At 35.9% G+C, this 21390-nt stretch overlaps 1 protein-coding gene across 2 annotated transcripts in view; it reads right to left on the bottom strand.

Moving 5' to 3' along the window:
* PELI1 (pellino E3 ubiquitin protein ligase 1) overlaps positions 1 to 21390 on the bottom strand; it is a 57676-nt gene that overhangs the window by 21558 nt on the left and 14728 nt on the right. Inside the window, exon 1 of one of the 2 annotated variants that reach the window (XM_032410856.1) lies at positions 5579 to 7483. The exons of the other annotated variant lie outside the window; for it this stretch is intronic. The gene's annotated coding sequence lies outside the window, so the exon portion shown is untranslated. Of the gene's footprint in view, positions 1 to 5578; positions 7484 to 21390 lie in introns of those variants that run through there. 2 annotated transcript variants of the gene reach the window in all.

The raw sequence follows: 21390 nt of genomic DNA, 5'->3' as shown, positions 1-21390 counted from the left end.
TTGAGATTGTTTGAAACGGTCACTTCCTCACTGCTCACTGTGTTTGTCAATCCTGTTTCCTGGTAGCGACCAACAATAAAAACTTCAGTAAATGAAGTGGACTTTGCATGGTTGTTTAAAAAATGGAAAGGGAGACAGGAACCCAAGATGAGAAGCAGGGTATTTCACTAAGGCAAATTCCTGGTACCATCGGAAAGAAAAACACGTATTGGAAGTAAATCAGGACAGCTTATGGACAGAAGCCTTCATGTACTCTCTAGAAAGTAACAACCAAGAAAAAACTGCAGGGCAGTATTCCTGATCGGCTCACCTCAAATGATCACTTAATTCCCTACACATAGAAATGTATTTTAAAAGACACAAATAAGGCCTCAAACATTTTTACTGTCTCTGCCCATACTTGGCCTGTGTGCAACCCTTTCAGATTATCAAAGTTCCTAAAATGAGAATATGCTTCTCAAAAAGCAAGACTAGAAATTCCCTTAGGTTTAACCACTAAAATCCCAAACAAAAGTCTGCAGAAAGCAGCAAATTCAGTGGGATTTGACAGCTATTTGGAACAAAAACATTGGATAAGAGTATATTCATGGAAAAGTCCATCATTTTCTAAAGTCAGCACTCAACACTGGCAGTCAACTCATGCTTATGCTACCTTTTTTTTTCATAGTGGCTAAAACTTACTGGGTTCTGTCCCTGTGCCAAGCACTGTTCTAAGCACTTTACATGTATTGACTGATTTAATCCCGAGAACAACCTTAATGAGGTAGGAACTATTACAACCCTTACTTTACAGATAAGAAAACTAAGGTTCCAACTCAAGCTCCCTATTACAGGCTACATGTTACATGCTATTGTCCCAACATGGGAATAAAGTAATACTGACAAGCCATTTTAATTTTCTCAGTAACTCAATTAATTGTTTAAAGCTGAATTTAAAAGTCCCTTGGATAAAATTTAAACATGGAAAAAATGAATAAAATGGTTTCTTTCCCAAACTTTATTTTTTTAAAGATTTTATTTATTTATTTGACTAAGAGAGGCACAGCGAGAGAGGGAACACAAGCAGGGGGAGTGGGAGAGGGAGAAGCAGGCTTCCTGCGGAACAGGGAGCCCGATGCGGGGCTCGATCTGAAGACCTGGGAATCATGACCTGAGCCGAAGGCAGACGCTTAACGACTGAGCCACCCAGGCGCCCCCCAACCACTTTAAATGTATACTAACCCATGAAATAAAAAAAAATGGAACACTGAACCTATCGTCATCTTTTTATATTCCAGCAGTAAACAATATTAATCTTATGGGTTATGGGCCCTTCCAAAAAGAGTATTATGTAATAATTATTTTGGACAGTTAAATTACTCCCAGAAAGAGAATAACCTGGGTTTTCTCTAGTCCTTATTTTTATTGGAACACTGACCAAGTTACATGCATTTTAAAAAAGGCAACAACAGGGGCGCCTGGGTGGCTGAGTTGGTTTAGCAACGGACTCTTGATTTCAGCTCCGGTCATCATCTCAGGATCTTGTGGGATTGAGCCCCAAGTCGGGCTCTGCACACAGTGGGGAGTGAGCTTGTCCCTCTCCTTCTGCTTCCCCTCCACCACTTGTGTGCGTGTGCTCTCTCTCTCAAATAAATTAATAATAAAAAAGGCAATAATAATAGTCTCAAAATATCTCCCCAAGACATTAATTATACAGGAGAAAACAGAAACTTCCCAGTGTAAAAGCAGGCAGACACCATTTTAACCAACTGATCAAGGATAACATTATCTGTAATAAGACATTTTGGTATCATGTATCCTCTGATTAGGATGCACCAAAAGACACATTGCTTCCATGGTATGTTACCAAAAAATGCATAACCTCAATCTAATTACCAGAAAACGTCAGACCAATGCAAACTGACAGACATTCTACAAAATAACTATCAGTACTCTTCAAAGTGCCAAAGTCATAAGAGACCGGAAAACTCCCAGATTGGAATAGATTAGGAGATGAAATAACTGCCTGGGGTATGGGATCATGAACTGGATCCTAGAACAGAAAAAGGACATTAGTGGAAAGCTGGGTAAATTTGAATATGGTCTATAGTTTAGTTAATCGTATTGTACCAACCTTAATTTCCTAGTTTTGATAAATATAATCTGATTATATAGATTGTTGACATTAGAGGAGGCTGAGTAAAGGATATATGTAAACTAGCTGAATTAGTTTTCCAATTTTTCTATAAGCTAAAATTACTTCAAAATCAAAAGTAAAAAAGAGAATAAAAACAGAAAATACAAAAAATAGCCCCTTAAATTAATAAAAGGCATTAAAATGAATTCAAGATTCAAAGTTGGCCTCCTTTCAGCCTTCTCACAACCTAAAGGTACAGTATTTCCACGTTGTGCTGGTCCTATCAAGTCACAGAGCCTCCCAGGCCTCCCATCCTTTCTCTGATGTGAAACTGCCCATCCACAGCCAGTTGGTCAAGAAGGTTGTTACTACAAGTATGGCCACTCAACAGACTGAGTGATACCAGACCCAAAGTGATCCATTTCCCACATTGACTAGAATTTTGCAGAACCATGCTTCATGGATTTTTAAGAAAAAAGAAAAAGAAAAAAAAAGTTATGACACCGAAGGGCAACTTCGTTATTAATCTACTGTAGGTGGCTTTATTAGAAAATACTCTGTATATGCAGTAATATCATAGCTTCTGAATTAATGTATTTACATTTATTTTTCTTATCTATAAAGTCAGGGTTATAATAGTGCTTACCTCATTAGGTTGTTCTAAGGATTAAGTCAGTTAATACATATAAATTCAGTTAATATATGTACATTTACATGTAACTGAAATCTTTAACAGTGTTTGAATCTGAGTTCTGTCCACCTACACACATGAATCCTTGTCTTAAATAGTTTATGAAAAGGAATAGAAGGGGAGCTGGGAGGAAGAAGAATTAGGAAAAAGCAGCATCAAATTGTAATTCTGATACATTTCATTAAAGTAAAATCTTGAGGTGCGCCTGGGTGGCTCAGGCATTAAGCGTCTGCCTTCAGCTCAGGTCATGGTCCTAGGGTCCTGGGATCGAGCCCCCCATCGGCTCCCTGCTCAGCGGGAAGTCTGCTTCTCCCTCCCCCGGTTCCCCCTGCTTGTGTTCCCTCTGTCGCTGTGTATCTCTCTCTGTCAAATAAATAAATAAAAATCTTAAAAAAAAAAAAAAAAATCTTGAAAAGCTAGAAAGTCAAGGACTTCCCTGAGTTATTCACTAGATTACTTCATTACGATAGTGTTTTCTTCAGACTAGAGAAGACACTGAAAGTCCAAGCTGTGACTGTGTAGGGCCAAACCTGAGCATTCTGGCCCTTGATAGTCATGAGGGCTATATCCAGGGTCCTTCATGAATTCTCGAATCTACAAAACCTATTCTGCAGCACATGATTTTCTCTACCTATGGTGACAATATTTTCCATACTTCATAGATTTTGTCACCAGGGCTGAATGAGAACAACAAAGTGGCTTTGAGATTTGGACGTTGGACAATCTGCTTGGTTCAGTCACTATATACATAAGTCATAGACTTTTGGGTCTCTTAAAATTATTTAAACTGTGAGGGTTAAACCAGGGATTCTCAAGGACCGAATGTAATGTAAAAAAAAATTTTTTTAAAGTACTTGCTAAATGCCCACTAAGTATTTAGTTAGGCATACAAAGTAGGTCTTACTAATACTTAATAATACTGCTCCAACATTTTAGATTTATTTTCTCAGAGATTGATCTTTATTTCTTGGTATCTAAACAAATGTTTATAATCTATTACTGGTAGATAACTTTGACACCACGGAAGTTCTAGTTTTCTACTACTCATAATATGTAACAGGCCCTGAAATACAATCAAAGGCCTCAAAAATCACTGCAGTTAGTGTCAAGGTTGAATGTTGTATAAATGTTTGATTTTCAAAATGGGGAAAAACAGTACACCTAAGTCAAGTCAGAGTTAGTATATGTATTCCCTGCTCTTATAGGGAAGTTAACTTTAACTCTTTTATAGTTTCATAATTCCATTATAAATTCTATTAAAAAGGAAGGGAAAAATGTAGTTGAAAATTCAAATTACAAATGAATCTTCAATACTGTGTCTAACAGTAAGGTTAGCTACCTATAGAACGAGATCATTATTAAAAGATGACAACTATTATTCATCTAACAAAAAGAAGGTTCATCTTATGAGAATTTTAGTTTTCTCTTTGGTTCACAAAAAGTTCTCAAAAGTAGCAGCTGATCTTTCTTTGACCAAATCATAATGTTTTCCCCATAAATTTTTATAGCAATAATTTAGAGACATTGTGTGTGGGAGGCTAAGAACATCTATTTTTTAGCAGAGTGATTATTCAAAATCACTCAGTGTGGTATTCCTACTTAACTCTTTTCATTAGGAAAATGATACATACATACAGCTGAGGTATTTTTACAAATTTCCTCTCTCTACTCCGTTATTGTTATATTATCACATTATAAATACCCCAATTATGCAAAATTACTATGATCAATTTTTCCTAATTTGCAACTTTTCTCGTTACTTCCATTTTATGCATGTACAAGAGTGAATACTTCCCCCTCACAAACAGATTAGAAAATTTGACAAAAAATGCACACACATTACTGGGCAGCATGTCAATATTCTAGCAAAAAGATTCAATTTTTAATAAATTTCCTATAAAAAGAAAAATAAAACTCAATTATAACCCTTTCTTTTAATGAAAACACAATGCTTTAGAAAAGAATACTGGGAACTTATGATTGTTCATTTTATATCAGAAAGAGTCCCATCTCATCAAAATTAAGATCTAAAATTATTAAATCTCTTCCCATCATATCAGAAGAAGAACAACAAAACATTCAGGGTAGGAACATTACTTGAAATCTTTATAAAGCAAGACTCTCAATATTGTAAAAAATTTTTTATAATTTTTCCCTACCTTGTGAAAATGTCTAAATAGTAAATTGTAGTTATCTCAAAGGCCTAGATCTCTTTGAGAGAACCTCAAGAGGAGATTTATGGTCAAAAAGCAAGATTCTGAATAAGCTGTCAATAGCTAACCAAAGTACAATGACAGCACCATCATTCTGGCTTCCAAACAATTTTCTTCAGAAAGCAACATAATTCACAAATTTAATAATTCAAAAGAAAACAATGGACAACATTAAGTTCTAAAGCATGTAAAAAAAAAAAAACACCTACATACACTAGCTTGGATTGGAAAAATATTACACATGAAGTTTTCAGGTTTCTGTTGACCAACAGTCAAGAGGCAATAAACACCTGTAGATATTTTTCTTAGTACTGATGGAGGTGAGATTAACAGTGTAAAGCCTCCCTAAAAAAACAGAAGCCTCAGAGCTAGAGATTTATTCAACCCTTTCTCTAAGACAGAAGGAAATGTAATTCATACATAACACTTCTAAAGCTGAATGTGAAAAAATTAAACATAAGCAATCTGATTATGATTCAAATCATTCCTCTTAAAACCTTAACCTCTAACCTGAAGTACTGACAATGTGACACTTAAAATAAGCTACAGAATACCTACCTCTTTATTCCACTGCTATCAGCTTAGCTAGATAAACAATCTTCTCACCAGTAGATAAAATCCAGACAGTATTAAAGCATCTCCCAATTACACTTGGAATCACACACTGAATAGCTGTCTGCTCAGTGTTCTTTCACTTAAGCACCTCATAATGTGTGTGGGTGGGCCTGTGTTACGCAAAATAGGTAAACACTATATAATTCGAAATTCTATTGGCTGAAGTGAGAACTCAGTTCTCCCTCACGTCCTCCCTAAGGAAGCTTGTAGCCCAAAAGGGAAGAAACGGAAGTAAGAGGAAAGCACAGAACAGTTTTTAACACAGGCTTAATTTCAAGTTATGGAATAAGGTACCTGAAAAGGCAGTATTCTATTTCTTAAATTGCTGACTGAATTAACTATATAAATGCTCTAGAAATGTCAGAGGTATCACTAAGATACTGAACTACCTTCTCATGATAGTGTAATAATCTATTTTTAACAGATTTAGTATAATAATCTGTTAGAAACATTCCATTAAAAAAAACCCAGAAAAATCAATGCAATTCACATATAAAGAAATAGTGTCCATTTAGCATATCTAATGAATCAGATTTTTTTGGTCTTGTTACAAAACACATTATCGCAGGCATAAGAACAGGTGAACATTCAATCACATTTTCAATTGATCATGCTTTTTTATTTCTAGCTTTGTATTTTAAAATAAATTACATTCATTTGGTGCTCATGAAGAGGGAGAATCGATAGCAACACCCAGCGGTGAGCTGGGATTGTTTAAGGTTCATCAAAGAGCTACTGAGGGCACCCTACTTATTGACTTGTAAACTTCATTTGAAGAGTTAACTCTCTGCAGCTCCAAATTCCCCCATTCCTCTTCTTAAGAAATGTCTACACAGTCCAAGGTGAACCTGCTTTGTGCTTAATTACATTTAAGATTTTTTTTTAAAGCATGCTAATTAAGTCACAAGAGTAAAGGCTGGTTCATACCTGATCAATGAGCTGCACAGGCAAATCATCTATACTCTCCACCCATTAAACTCTTGCCCTACTCCAGTCTAGGGGCTGATACTCCCTTATACAAAAATGCTTTTGGTTGGCCTAAGTCTAATAATACCTTGTCACCTAACACCCTGGCATAAAATACCCCCTCCCTCCTATGTTATTGCTGCAAGTTTACTTCTGTTGCTTCCCAGCATTCCATATCTGTGTCATATCCCCTGAAGCTGTTCTTCAGTAAATCTGCATAATGTTTCCTTCGCCCATTCAGCTGGCAGCAGGCCTGCTCCGGCTACTGTGAAGTAAGTCTGCTCCAGTAGTCTGCTTTTGTCTAACCAGTGTAGATGCATGTCCAGTTCAGGAAATACATCTGTAAAAATGACCTGGGCATATTCTAAGATTTTGCTATTTGGTGATCCTGCCTTGTCATGTGATTCTGGGCCGATGAAACTGCTCAAGAAGCCGGACATGACAGGTCCAATACTCATACTAAATAGAATGTAGTTGTGACTATTCCTTAAACTTGAGTCTACAACAAAACCTGAGGACCTGACAGTCTAGACCAACGTATCAACTCTCTGAATTTGGGGAGTGTGTTTCTTGCTCAAAAACTAAAGTAACTGAGATATCAGTAGCTCATGAACTACCTTAATGATTAAAATTAGAGCATTAAGAGTATAAAAGTTCCTTATGTATTTCAAGCTCTGTGTTTATACTATATAGTCTCCTGAGGGAATATAATTTTCCTAAAGAACTCTAAGAAAACATTAAAGACAAAACCTCTGTATTTTCTAAGTGAGTATGGTGAGTTATTTTTATAATGAGACAAAGACCCATATTCATAAGGGAGAGAAGGCTAGAATTAAATCTCCAAGCTCTTCTTTCCCAGTCTGAATTCTACTTTTTTTCTTTCTTTTCCTTTATTTATTTATTTATTTATTTATTTTTAAAGATTTTATTTATTTATTTGACTAAGAGAGACACAGCGAGAGAGGGAACACAAGCAGGGGAAGTGGGAGAGGGAGAAGCAGGCTTCCCGCGGAGTGGGGAGCCCGATACGGGATCCCAGGACCCTTGGATGATGACCTGAGCCGAAGGCAGACGCTTAACGACTGAGCCACCCAGGCGCCCCTCTTTTCCTTTTTTTAAAGTTCTATTTATTTAAGTGATCTCTACACCCAATGTGAGGCTCGAACTCATGACCGCGAGGATCGAGGGTCGGATGCTCTACCTACTGAGCCAGCCAGGTGTCCCTACTTTTTGCTTTTCACATGTGCTTTATTTATAATAATGTCTGATTAATAATATCATGTAGACCAGTCAAATACAAAAACAAAAACTTTAAGCACTTTTCTTAGGTTAGTGGGAATCAAAGTTCCCAAATGTTGGCAAATGGACATGAATTTCAGTAACCTTCCCCCTCTCTTCTTCCATATCTAGCTTGGTTTACAGGTGTCATAAACTTCCTCGTCTCTATCTACAGTGTCTGAACTTCTGGCAAGTACCTCAGCTGAGCTTTGGGACCAATAATAAACTTTTAGTACCCTGAAAACTTTTAAAAATCATTCTGGAAAAAGGCTAAACAAAACAAAATACGCTTACCTCACAATTTCTAGGCCTTTTCAGATGTTTCTTTTCTTATGGTCCTGTTTTTCTTCTTATTAGTTGTAGTCTAGGTTTTGATTTCACCTTTGGACACAACTAACCTCTGAGAGCGTGCTTCTTCTCTAATGATCTCTGAAAACTTCCACGGAAGCAATCAAGGACTTAATCTTCATAGTCCCTTTACCTCTAGCCACACCCACAGCAGGTGTGTAAATTATTTCATCCTTTAGTTCTGCCTCACTGGTGATGTGTAGGTCATGTTCTTCTAATACATAAGCAACTTCACACAGGTGGCATTGGCTATCCTATAATGTCTTTACTGAGTGTCTACATGTACCTGGTTTTTTACTTGCCAAATCCATCTATCTCCAATCCTTTTGAGAAAAAGATATATGGGGGCCTAAGATTTTTCAACAAGGGGAGGGGGAAGGAAAAGGAATAAGAAGAAGGAGGAGAAGAAAGTCACTGGTATTACTGCACCATATAATCACATTCTAAAGCTGGAAAGAACCTTAAAAAATATCCTTCCTATTCAACTTGCACAATTTTCTTTTCAATTCCCTCATTTTATAGATGAGAAAAATCTATATCCAGAGAGGATAGGTCATTTGATGAAGTTATAGGGCTAAGTAGTGGAGCTAGCCAACAGATCTTTGACTTCCTTCCCCCCCTCCCGGCCCCCGGTTCTTTTGACTTCTGTTAGTCTGTTTCATTAGTTTTGGAGGCAAGACCACAAGCACTAAAGAACAGAACAGTCAGCCAACAAGTAACTCATACCTTGTACTGTGCAAGTATCATCATATGAGATAGCCAAGTATTCACCTTTAGCTTTATTATTTGCTGTGTTGGTTGTTATAATAATTTATATCATAAAGAGAAAGCTGAAAATTAGATAAATAAAAGTTTGATGACAGGCATACCATGGAGATTGGTTTCTTTTTGCTCATCAAAGGGGCTATGCCTCCCTGAACTGTCTGTTCACTCTCCCACTTTGTGGGCTTTCACTAACCTAGAAGTCTCCTTAAACAAACCAAAGAAACCTAGATATCAAAAGTACTGCCATAGATAAGCCACAGAATGGGAAAAAATATTTGCAAATCACTTATGTGATATAGATCTATCTATATCTAAGTACAGATATATAAAGAACTCTTGCAATTAAATGATAAAAATATAAACCCAATTAAAAATTGGTAAAGGATCTGAATAGACATTTCTCTAAAAAAAGATAAACAAGTGAGCAATAAGTACATGAAAAAATGCTCAACTCACTAGTGTTTAGGGAAATGTAAATCAAAACCACAAAGAAATACCACTTCACAGCCACCAGGAAATGTTACCACCATAGTAAAAGATAATAATAAGTATTGGCAAGGATGTGGAAAAGGTAGAATCCTCAATCACTGCTGGTAGGAAAGTAAAATGGTGCAGTCATTTTGGAAAACAGTCTGGCAGTTCTTTAAAAGATTAAACATTAAGTTATCATACGACCCAGGAATTCTACTCATAGGTATATATCCAGGAGAAATGATAACATATGTCCATATATAGACTTGTGGATGAATGTGCATTGAGCAGCATTATTCATATGGTCAGAGTGGAACAACCCAAAAGTCCATCAACTGTTGAATGAATAAACAAAATGTGGTGTCCATACAATGGAATATTTGGCAATAAAAAGGAATAAAGACCTGTTAGAATCAAACACAAATGGTGACCAGACTTGAAAACTCCCTGAGCAGTCATACAAGCAAAGTTTAACTTAGCTTATTAAGCAAGATAAGTGAAGTTACCTTGACCTGGGTCACTTCTAAAAATCATAAGCAAAATAGTTCCCCCAAACTGATAAGGAGTGAGCAGTAACCAGTTCTTTCTTTTAAGAAAATTTCAATATTGCAAGTAACCACCATAAAGAATAAACACTCATGCCTTCACACTATATAAGCTGCTTTATAACAATATACCTCTGAGCCTCATTCCATGTTTTGATTTGAGTGCTCCTGGTTTGCAAACTGTCTTTTTGATATGTACTCAATACACTTTTACTAATTTCTACTTAAGTGACTGATTTTACTTCTGTTTTCTTTATGAACTTTTGTGACAGTACTAATAGATGCTACAACATGGATGAACTTTGAAAACATCATGTTAAATGAAAGAAGCCACTCACAAAGCACAACATATTATATGATTCCATTTATATGAAATGTCTAGAATAGGCAAATCCAGAGACAGAAAGATAGGTGGTTGACTAGGGTGAGGGTATAGGTAAGTGGGGTTTGAGGAGTGATGGCTAAAGGCTATGGGGTGTCTTTTTCAGCTGATGAAAATGTTCTAAAATTGATCGTGATGATGGTTGCACAACTCTGTGACTATACTAAAATCCAGTGAAGTATATACACTTTAAAGTGGGTAAACTGTATGGTATATAAATTATATCTCAATAAAGCTGTTACAGTAAATAACAAAGAAACAAAATATTACCACATAAAAAAAAAATCCTGCCATAAACTTGAGATTACTGAATGCTGGTGTACATCTGGAATTCAAATACTAATGTTCTGAAGAATAAAAGATCAGAAGAACTTATGCAACTTTAGAACTTGCAAAAGTTAAAAAATTCTAAATATTTTAATTCCTATTACTTGTTGAACCAGAGAAATGGAGGGAAGTAATTATTTGAACATTCTACAAGTTTTCACAGAGCTTAAGACTTTCCCAAACCAAATGTTTTTTGTACCAGAAATCACAAAATTGACAATTAGGCTTGGAATTTCTAACCTCATATTGTTTCAGTCTAGCTTTAATTGCAGACATGAGTTTTTTTGGTTTATGTTTTGCTGACATCATACATCACCCTTCAATGAATGCAACTGAGCATGGTGTATCCTCTAACACCAATCAATTCATCAATTCTCTGACACCAAGTGGGTGTCCAACAATTCAATTCAGTTGATGCTACCTACCTGGAGTTAACTCAGATCCCACAAGTTAAAGAGCTCAGTCCCAAAAGACCATCCCATTTCTAATGCCAGTTGCAAATCCCAGGCTATCTCTACTTCTGACTAACAGGCTATAAATTGGGGGTTTCCATGCCCCACTCCACATGTTCCATAATTTATTAATATGACTCACACAACTCAGGAATACACTTCACTTACATTTACCACCTTATTGTAAAAGGAAATATTAGCTACAAATATTAGCTTACAGTCCTATTGGTTAAATAACTAAAAATAGTTTAAAAACTATTTCTAGGTTACCAGATAATGGTATCTCTACACAACAAGATTATAAAGAGCCATCCCTCTTCCAATATTCTAGATTGGTATTTTCCATTAAATGATTATTAATGATTTTTTTCTACTAACAACAGCAATTGTAGGCTTCCCTTGCAATTTCATTAACTTAGATGTTTGAGTAGTTTTCAAACTGAGGGCTGTGGTCTCCCTACTTTTTTTTTTTTTAAGTAGGTGGAGCCCAATGCAAGGGCTGGGTGTGGAGCCCAATGCAAGGCTTTAATTCACGACCCTGAGATTAAGACCTGAGCGGAGATCAAGAGCTGGATACTTAACTACTGAGCGACCGGGGTGCCCCTCTCCTTACTTTTAATTTTGTGCACCTAAAATAACTAATAATGCAATTACTAATCCAACAAATTATCAGTGAGCATTCACAATAATACCAGAAGCTATGGGAGTATTCAAACGAATGCAAAAGGTGTGATTCCCTATACCACCACTTATTTCCTTATTGTTAGCAAAAAGGGTATAAATCAATCAGCCCAACCCAAATCAGTACAGGACAGATACTATATTAAAGCAAAAGACCATAGGTACTGTAAAACCTCAAAGAAAAGTATTACCACTTCAGTGGAAGAGGATCCAGGGACATCTTCATAGGAGGGGTATTTGAGTTGGGCCTTGTGAGACAGACTAGATTTTGATAAGCAGAGAAATGGCAGTTCAGGTGGAAGAAATACATGCATCAAGACAAAAAAGGCAAGGAGTAAAAACTATAGTGTGTGCTCAAGAAAGGATAAGTAAGTAGGTTGCCTGAAACAAGGGACTGGTTAGGAGACCAATAAACAGTAAGTCTGCGGAAATCAAGGAGCATGTCTCTGTAAGCTCAGTCACTATCAGCAAGCACTGAATAAATGTCTAATAACTGAATGAGATACAGCTGAAAGGCAAAGAAGTGCCCAATATAGTGGGCCTTAAGGGTCAGGGTAAGGTAAAGAGACTGAACTTTATTCTGGAGTTAATCAAAAGTCTTTAAACAAGGTTTCAGAGAGGGGAAGAAAACAAACATGTGTTATCTGCTGGGTAGCAGGTATTAAGAACTTAATACACATTAAACTCAAATTTTACAACTGTCTCATAACAGATGAGGAAAACAGGCTAAATAATTTGCTCAAGGTCATTTTGAAACTAATTGGCAAAAGTTATGATCTGAACTTAAGCCCCTGTCCTTTCCACCATTCTACACAGCAAAGGTCAATCAATCAATCAATCAAACCAGGGCCAGAAGCTGTCTGCCAAAAATGTCTGATAAAAATAATGTATTATGTCAAATTCATATTTTTAGTCTGGATTATCACCACATTATGGAAAAATGGGTTTTTGCCAAATTTAGGTGGAATTTGGGATAGTATGACCCAAAATATAGGCTGCAGTAGCACACATAAAACTCACTTTAGGGATTTTTGGGAAGTCATCTCAAAGAAAGAGTTACCTTTCAGAATAGAGTAAACCAATATGAGTGAGAAGTTAATCTGAATATGGAGAGGGAAATATATGCCATATGGATTAAGACAAAATGGAAAGCCCCAAAGGCACAGGCACGTTACTGAGTCTCCTCACGTGTCTTGTCAATTTTTCACTATTTAGGAAAATCTATATTGATGAATATAGGGGACTGGTGTGGGATCCCTCATCATTTGTGTACTGTTGTGTATTGTTGTGTATTGTTCAACATCTCTCAGAGGGAGGGCTCTTTTCCTAAGGAAGGTTACCAGAGAGGGATGGGTTTATATCTTTATTTTTTCTCATGGTGAATGGATTAAGAACAGGCCAGTAATGTGGCTCCTCAAGTGAGATGAGTTACATGGATGCTTCTGCAATGCAAATATGTAAAAGGAATAAGAAACTGTATATGCAGCTAGAAGATGCTTATGAAACTATCTGAAACCAGCCAGGTCAAAACTGATCAAAAGAAATCTCTGTTCTGTGTTGGACATGGTCTTCATACTTTAAGGTACTGAGAACCAGGACAAATTTGACTAAGTCTGAGTTTACTCACAGGAATGAGAAGCTGGGTGGGGTAGGTTGGAAGAAAACCAAAGAAATCACCAATTATGACTTTTAGTATTATACACCAAAATAAAACACTTATTTTAAAAAAATCAGTTCAGTGCAAACAAAAAGTATGATAGCAACTGACTCTCCTTTATAGCCTCACAATAGAGAAAATTCTTGACCTCATATTTTTTCAACGATGGATAGACTACCAAGACCAGAAAAAACATCCCCATATTAATTTGCAAAAGCCCAGGTTGTTAATAACCCTTTTGCTGATGCTTATTAAACAAAAACAACACAACAAGGTAGAATGAAAGCATAAAACCCATCAAATTCCATGCCATCAAGAGTTGATTTGAGGGGCACCTGGGCGGCTCAGTTGGTTAAGCCTCTGCCTTTGGCTCAGGCCATGATCCCACGGTCCTGGGATCCAGCCCTGCATCAGGCTCCCTGCTCATTGGGAGCCTGCTTCTCCCTCTCCTCCCTGTCAGTCGCTTTTTCTCTATCTCTCTGTCTCAAATAAATAAAATCTTTAAAAAAAAAAAAAAAGGAGTTGACTGGAAAACTTTTCAGAGGCATGATTCCATCAATATACACTTATTGGGAAACTATGCTTTAGTAGATTACAACACCATAGCAATGTTTCCTAAACAATGTTAAGTGAGTCGGGTTTTTAACATTGGTGAATATGGCTTGAATTGGTAGTGGGTATCTTCTGGAACTTTGTTGTGCTAAAAATATATTCATTTAGTGCTGTTTTAACTGTTTTTCTCAAACTCTATTTCCAATTGAGTGCTTGACTGAAACAACTGCAACTTTGCTAATCATAATCCTTGTTGTCAAAGGATTATTGTACCTGAAATTGGAACTAACCTGGAAAATCTAGGCTTTTGCCTTAGTTAACATTTGAAAGTCAGAATTTAGCTTCCCTCTACATTTACTAGGACTGACCGCTAGATAGGAGTAGATCCTTTTGGCAGAAAGTTTCTCTACCTTGGTTGATTGACTTTTTTCCATCAGGCATCTCAGATAAAAACAGACTCTTCCCATTCATTTAATTTAGAAACTATATTCTATAGATACCTGAAAAGATAGTATGCTGTTAAATCTAGTTCCCTTTTAAGTAATTTCAGCTCAAGCTAAGATTGGGGAGATGAAAATATCAACCAGTTTTCTTCACACTCAGAACTGAGAACCTATCTGTACCAAAATTGAGATACAAAAGTGGGTGTGTGGGGAGGGGAGAAGTATAGATTTAAAGCCCAGAAAGGTAACATTGTCCTATTCTGGAATTTCTAAAATTGAGGTTAGTTCAATACACATTTACATGGTGCCTACTATGGTTCAGCTACTGTGCAAGGAGTTACAGATACAAAGATTAAATGAGAAATATTCCTCTCCTAAAGGAACTATTAAAATTAGGAAAAACATTTTTTTTGTCGCTAGAATTTTTCTGAGATATCCTTTTAAAATCATGTAATAGTCTTATAAACAAATAAAGTTATACATGATATACTTCTATGCTTTTAAAACTGTAAAAATGGATTCGCAAATGTACTTTTTAAAAGTACTGTAGGGGAGCTAGGGTGGCTCAGTTGGTTCGGCATCCGACTCTTGATTTTGGCTCAGGTCATGATTTCAGGGTTGTGAGATTGAGCCCCGTGTCTGCTCCATACTGAGCATGGAATCTGCTTGGGATTCTCTCTCTCCCTCTGCCCCTCCACCCCCCCTCCCCGGGCTTGTGTGTACTCTCTCTCTCTCTCTCTCACATAAATGAACAAATGAATGGATGGATGAATAAAAGTACTGTATGCATTTTAATTGCCATCAACATTTCTTCTCTTCCTCTAAGGAAAAAAATTTTTTTACAGGACCTCAAAAATTCCCTAAAATTTTACATTTTTAAAGAGTTACAGACTGAGCTAAACTAATGTGACATCTATAATGAATTTTTAAAAAATTCTTAATTTGCTTCTATTGTCATCTTTAATTATTTGTCCTAATAATGATTCCTGCTTTTACTGGAGTTTTATTGTAGAGTATATGACAGTATGTTTAAATGTCTACACACATCTTTAAATTTCATATAGCTTACAATTCTCAGCAAGGCTCTCCTCTATTAATATTTTCACATATTAACATTTGTCAAAAAATTGGGTTTTATGTAAGTTAACAATTATTTTTCATAATAGAAATAAAAAGTATTGTAATTAACATATTGTTCTTTCTCTTTGAAGGCCCTGACACAGACATAAAATTGCTGATATTTGGATCAATAAGTTTACTGGATTGTTTTTTTCTTAACCTTTGACCATAAAGTGTTTGGTCTATCACTGTGTTTACTGAGCCAAATATCTACAAGGACAAACAGCAATGCTTCCTATTCATTCTAGCTAAATCAATTAGGTTATTCACACATTTACTGAACACTTGCCAAAAGTGCCCCCCCCCCACCTTTTTTGGTATCAATAAAAAGCATTCTTATAATAAAGGTTTATTTTGTTTTGGAAAAAAGCCAGGGTTCTTAAATTTACTGTGTTACTTTGTAACTCCTGCTTCACTTGCCTTCTACATTGTGTAGGTGGAGGAAAGAAACCAAGACATTCAGAACAAAATGTGAAGTCAAGGGAAATTTTTAGACAGCAATAAATTGTGAAAATGACTTAAACTTACTGTCAGAACAATCTTTTGTAGAGAAACATAAATGTGGGAACTTTAACATACCCTTGACATTCAATGAAAAAATACTAGGCTCAGAATACCACAGATTCAAATCTTATTTGTTTAAACTAATTTGGGCTCTTTTTTATGTAACTCAAACTGCAATTAAAATAATATTTGAATAGGTTTTGTCTAATTACTCCTCTTAGCACTTCAAAAAAAAGGCTTAACTTCTTAATAACCTATGAAATATATTATTCTCTTCTTTGTGGTTATGAAAATGTTCTTCAGTAAACATTGAGAGTATTTATAAATTTTCCAAGACCACTCATTTAAAGTCACGCTGTATTTTGGAAAGTCCACTTTAAATGATCTTACATTTGTAAAACACATTAATACATATATAAAAACCAAGCAAATTAATATGTTGTTGATTCTAGAAGATGTAGAGAGTACAGACTACAATTGCTAATACTGCTGATCCATATATAATCACAGGAATTTCTTTAATGACTAATGTTAGAACATTAATCTAGAATCTTCTAAGGCAATGTATGTACTATTTTTTATTCAAATCATTGATCACCTCTTGAGAAACAATGTAATTTTTGTTAGAAATGATTTTCAACTTTCATTTATACTACAAAGAGTTATTGTGGTGGCTGAAATAGAAAGCTTCTCATATGATGTGTCCCAATAAGCTCTATTACTTTTGGTTTTTAAGTTTTAAACCATATGTCTTTAGGATCCACCACAATGCAAATTCTTCCAACTTTTCTCCAGATTTAAAAATGATATATCACATATTTTTGACAAAAAAGTGAAACTGAATATAATAAATGCTCAGTAAATAATAGTTGTTTTAATGTTATCACTATTTACCTGTAATGTTTCAAGACCCATATGATATGTGTTTGCCAATGAGGAAGTCTTTCCTTATCTCCTAAACACTTATCCTTATATCCAGCTTTGCATTACAGTAGGTATGGATCTTGTACCATCTCCTATTAAAGCTGAAAACATCTATAAAGCTGAAAAAATTTTCTCATTTTGCAGAACTTAATAATAAAAGAAAAGAAAATGTTAAATATATGTTTAAGTCAGATTTCATGAAGTCTTCATTTTATTTATTTTTTAAGATTGTATTTATTTGAGAGAGAGTGCACGACCAGGGGGGAGGGGAGAAGCAGGCTCCCAGCTGAGCTGGGAGCCCCATGTGGGACTCCATCCCAGGACCCTGGGATCATGACCCAAGCCAAAGGCAGACAGACACTTAACCAACTGAGCCACCCAGGCACCCCTAAAGTCTTCATTTTAATTTGGTGAGTAAAGCATAAGTATTTCTATGGTGTCAAGAAATTTTGGGGCATCTGGGTGGCTCAGGTAGTTGAGCGTCCAACTCTTGACTTCGTCTCAGGTCATGATCTCAGGGTCCTGGGATCAGTCCCTGAGTCAGGCTCTGTGCTCAGTGTGGAGTCCGCTTGGGATTCTCTCTGCCCCTCCCCCTGCTCTCTCTCTCTCTCTAAAATAAACAAAATCTTAAAAAAAAAAAAAAGAAATCTAAAAGAAAAAAACCTAAAGTTTCCTAAATACTATAGGATGGTAAAGCCTTAATGGGATATTTGTACTCATTCACATATATATGAATGTAATGTAAAAAATGGAAGAAGTGGGACACCTGGGCGGCTTAGTCGGTTAAGCGTCTGCCTTCAGCTCAGGTCATGATCCCAAGATCCTAGGATGAGTCCCACATCAGGCTCCCTGCTCAGAGGGGAGCCTGCTTCTCCCTCTGACTGCTGGTCCCCCTGCTTGTGCGTTCTCTCTCTCTCTGACAAAATAAATAAAAGCTTAAAAAAAAAAAAAAGAAATGAAAGGAGCTATCTAAATGATTATATTAGAGACTGAAATGTAAATATAATTTTCCACTTCATTTCACAATTTGATGTTAAAAAGAATAAAAGTACAATAGGTACTTATTTGCCTTTTCAGTAATAACTGAGTTTCCATTTTCAGACTAAAATCAGTTACAGTAATGAATACATAAAGCCTTTTTAGTGTTCCTCATCACCCCTTACTGCTCCTCCTCTCCCCAAGGCCCTGAGTGTCTAGCAGAGAACCTTAGATTTCATGGTTCTTTATGAACTTCTTGGTCTAAAAGCCCAGTCTGCTTAAGGCATTAAAGAAGTATTAACCTAGAAAAACATGTGAATCCATAAAGACACTGTTGTATATCATTAAGAACTAGTTATCAGCAAATGTGATTACTATAGCTAATAGGAAAATTAATAGTATGGAATTTATTAAAGTAGCATCAAATTTTAAAATTTTGATATTCTCAAAGCTCTTCAAAGTTGAAAAGTCCTAAAACAGTAATTTGAAGGGAAGTCATACAAATTCCAAATTAGCACTGAATACTAAATGAAAAAAAAAAACAAGCTGGTCTTCTTTAGTTGAGACCTAACTCTTAAAATGGAAAAGATACAAGAGGACATCTATTTTCTGTTGCCCAGCACACATTCACCCTTCCTGTAATATAATGGCATCCTCATTTCCTTTTTGGAAATTACAGTTTATGTATATCTGGTGGAGTTGACTATGCCCTCAAACTCGATGGCTGGGCATATGGCTCACTCCTAGACAATCCAAACTTCACATTCCTGTGGCCACAGAGGGGGCCAGTCTGAGCCAATAAGATGCAGTGAGACTTCTGCTAGGGCTTCTAGGAAAAAGATGGTCACTCTTTCCAGATACAGATGACCCTGCAGGGATTTAGGGGCTGAAGGGATTAAAGTTATCTTCTACTCAGATCAGGCTGGAGAATAAAGCCAACAGGGAGGAAGTAGTGCCAGGAAAAGCACAGAAATTGAGTCTTAACATTATTAAAGCCTTGGGTGGAGCCAGTCCTGAAGCCACACCTATCCGGGTCCAGTTTACACAAACCAATAAAACTTTTCCCCTCTTAAGCCAGTTTGAGTGGAGTTTTCTATCATAATAGAGTTTGTTTCCCCAACAGTAAATACGCTAGGCCACAGAATTCAGTTCCAAAAACATGGTAAAACAGACTCTTCTTCATAAATGATTCTTGTTTTTCATAGTCCACTCTCCTTCTCAAGATCCCCTCCTGGCTAAGTTTAAAGGCTATAGAAGACTTTTATCTTCTGCCTTTATATTGTCTTAAAACAAAGGAATTTCTTTTTTTGCCAAAAAAAAATAAGAATAAAAAACCAACAATGGAAAAAAGAAATAATAAGCAACCGGGAAGTGGGGGAGTAAATCATCTATAGAAACTGTAACCAGATGTACTTTTTTTACTAAAGGCCTAAATGAGAGTCAGGGACTAAAACTTACACAATTGAGCAGATTCAACTACATACAGAATCTAATACAAAGACCTCAAAATATTGAAATCAAAGTTCCTATTCCAAAAGCAGCTGAAAAAATTAATAGGAAAACTTCTTGGGAAATTGAAATGTCTATGACTTTTAAAAATAGGCAAATAACTACATGATTTCAAAAGAGGTAATAGTTAATCATAACCATAAAAATTACTGATTTTAAGCATACTATGTGAATATGACATGCTATTGACTTCCAAGTCATTCTGAAAATATTTAGCAAAAGAAGATTTAAAAGAATAAGTAATTCACAACAACTAAAGACACTTTAGAGTGATATATAAAATTAGTACTCCCACTTTCTAGGGATTTTGGTGACTTAACTGCTAACAAGAAAAAGAGAAAAACAATGCATGTGGAATAAAATGGAATTAAGATGTATATCCTTGCGTTTCTCGTAACATATTCAAGTAAGCTTTTAACTGCATATTTTAGATCTTTTACATTTTAAACACCAGGTATGAGTACTAGAGTGAATTATAATACTCCTATGATCACAATGAGATCATTAATACAGAGTCTTGTGTGCAAGAGGATGAGATACATTATTATTAGTTGAGATGAAATAAAATAGAGTGGTTAAGGGAGTTCTGGAGTCATACTGTCTATGTTGACTCTGGCACTGTCATTTAAAAGCTGTAAGTCTTGGACCAACCCTACTGAGGCTCAATCTCCTCAAGGCTAAGATAATAAGTAATAATATTAACATGTATGCAGTGCTTATCCTAATAGGTGCCAGGTATTTTTGAAAGACCTTTACATATTAGTTCTTTAACTCCTAATTATGTTCTTGGGAGATAAATAATATCTTCTCTGTTTTATCCATGAGGAAACTGAGGTCCAGATCAGTAAATTACCAGAGGTCATACAGCTAACCTGAGAAGTCTTGGTTAAGAGTCAGTACTTATAAACACTACAATCTATTTACCTTTCAACAATATAATATTACCCACCTCAAAGGGTTGTTTTGAGAATTAGACCCAAGTGTTTAGCACATAGTAGTAGTTCAATTAAGATTTATTGTTATGGTTCTTTTGATAGCCAATTTCTATTTACTTGGATATTTATACTGTCAAATAATTATTTTAGTATAGAAACTATTTTTTGCTAAAGAGAATTTGGTGGGGAGAAAGACAACCCTGGAAATTAATTTTTATGAAGGGTAATAAATCACTCTTCAACAACTTTTATAGCCAGGAGGCTCCCATAAGTTTGACTTTAAGCATGGGAATCTGAGGTGCCTTTGAGACATCCATGGAGCATTAGAAGCAATTATATATACAGGTCTGGAGCTTGGGCTGGAAATATAAGCCTGGAAATCTTCAACATACAAATGAAATTACCTGGGGAATGAGTACAGAGTATGAGAAAAAAGCCTAAGATTAAGTTCAAAAATTTAGGAATCTGAAAGAACAGGAGCAACTCCTAAAAGAGATTTTAAAAAGCAACAGCATCAAAGTGCTGGTCTATGGTGTATGGCATCCTGGCAGCGAAGAAGAATGCTTCAAAAAGTAGGAAGTAGTCAGCAATGTCAAATGTTGCTGAGAGGTCAAGTAAGATAAATAAATGAAAAAAGTATCATTGAATTTAACAATATGGAGATAGTAAGTGATCTCCATAGCCATTTCAAAGGAATAATGGGATTTCATTTTATTTTAAACACACTTATGTATCTTTTTATCAAGAACAGCAAGCAAACATTTGAGATATGTTGATAATTATATTGGGTCTGCCTTCTTCCCACCTCCAGCCCCCATAATGCCCATCCAAGGAAGGCTATATTGGTGAGATATTCTGCAATGACACTATAGTCTACTGCAATTTTCCTGATTGCACATTAAGCACAGTATTGGGATAA

Source organism: Phoca vitulina, unplaced genomic scaffold (assembly GCF_004348235.1).
Source record: "Phoca vitulina isolate PV1807 unplaced genomic scaffold, GSC_HSeal_1.0 scaffold12, whole genome shotgun sequence".
Taxonomy (NCBI): domain Eukaryota; kingdom Metazoa; phylum Chordata; class Mammalia; order Carnivora; family Phocidae; genus Phoca; species Phoca vitulina.
Note: the sequence above shows the minus strand (reverse complement) of the source record. Positions and strands in the feature narration are given on the sequence as shown.